Source organism: Hylobates moloch, unplaced genomic scaffold (genome assembly GCF_009828535.3).
Source record: "Hylobates moloch isolate HMO894 unplaced genomic scaffold, HMol_V3 SCAFFOLD_18, whole genome shotgun sequence".
Classification (NCBI taxonomy): Eukaryota; Metazoa; Chordata; class Mammalia; order Primates; family Hylobatidae; genus Hylobates; species Hylobates moloch.
The window spans coordinates 7836821-7838249 of NW_026652293.1; the positions used below are offsets into that span (position 1 = coordinate 7836821).

The following is a 1429-nucleotide window of genomic DNA, read 5'->3' on the forward strand; positions in this document are numbered from 1 at the left end:
GTCGTTTGTGCTACTTAGATTTTATATTTTTAAAAATACATCTACGTGGTTCGACATGAAAAAGATACTAAAGGGCAGACAACTAAAAGTGAACTGAGACTGGCTACATAATTTACAGAACCCGGTGCAAAATGGAGATGCCGGGTCTCTTGTTCAGACATTATTGAGTTTCAAGACAGCAACAACAGAGCCTTCAATCAAGGATGGGCCCCACTGAGGGCAGGTCACTCCTTCACGGAATCAATCCTTAGCAAACAATGAGTCTCAGACACACTGAAGCTAGAATGGAAAAGATTCTGAGTCCGCAAGAGCCAGAGCCACGCTCAGATTCAATACGAGTTCCAAACCACACATTTTGCACCTTCTTCAGACTCCGGAGCCAGGACAGAACGTTCCAAATGCAGGGTGGGGATTGCAGGGGCTGAGAACCCACAGCCTCCATTCTGTCACAACCAGGGGACACCTCGACCCATCCCCCAGGCAGAGGAAACTGAGCCAACAATCAGGGCCACACAGAGGCCGTCCCTATGCACCACCCCCCACCCCACTCCCACCCTGCTCCCAAGTCTGGGACTGGCCCTCAGTGCCCACCCCAGCAGGCATAGGGATTGGCAGATGGAGGCAGCATCTGGAGGCTGTGACTTCAGGCCGGGACAAGTGGCGCCCACTGGAGCCTGGTTGGGGGTGTACAGGCAGCACTTCTGGGGTCCTTCAGCACCATCCCTGTAAAGAGGAGGGCCAGGATGAATAAGACCACCCCATGCCCAGCACAGCCCCACTGCCAGGCACAGCTCCAGGCTGCCACTGAACAACAGGTAATCCAGGCCAGGGCTCTAGGTGGCACATGCCCTTGGGGCTTGGGAAAAAACAAAACCAAATCTTATCACCAAATAAACCTGGGCTGGGCCTGGGTGGCTGCCAAACCACCCACGGGGATTTTGGGAAATGCTGACTGTTCCTGCCATTTGCTGCCACTCAACAGAAGTCCCCAACCCTCACTGCGAGTTTGGTGGCCTGACGTGTCCACCAGCCATAGGCAATGCCTCCCTGCAAGGTCAGGCACCAGGCAGCACCCATGACGTGGGAGTCCTGGGACCGCACAGTCCAATGGGGTCCGCAAAACAGTCACGCCGGCAGTGACACCGGACTGGCTGAGAGATATGTGGCAGCCTAGCCGTGACAGTGGGCTGTGCGCACTCCGGGAGGCTCCCTAAGATGCAATGGGGATGGGCCAGGCTAGGCAGGAAGTTGAACTCCTACAGAGGGTCAATGGCCTGTACCAAGATTGTGTACGTGTCTGGGGGTGGTGTGTGTTGTGTGTGGAGGGTGAGCGGTATGTGGTATGTGTGTGTCTTTGATGTGTCTGTGTGTGTGTGTGGTATGTGTATGGTGTGTGGTATGTGTGATGTATATGTTCTGTGTGTATAGT

At 54.3% G+C, this 1429-nt stretch overlaps 1 protein-coding gene across 1 annotated transcript in view; it reads right to left on the reverse strand.

The window, feature by feature from the left end:
• Positions 1–1429, reverse strand: part of RHEX (regulator of hemoglobinization and erythroid cell expansion) — a 919952-nt gene that overhangs the window by 96514 nt on the left and 822009 nt on the right. The window lies entirely within an intron of this gene.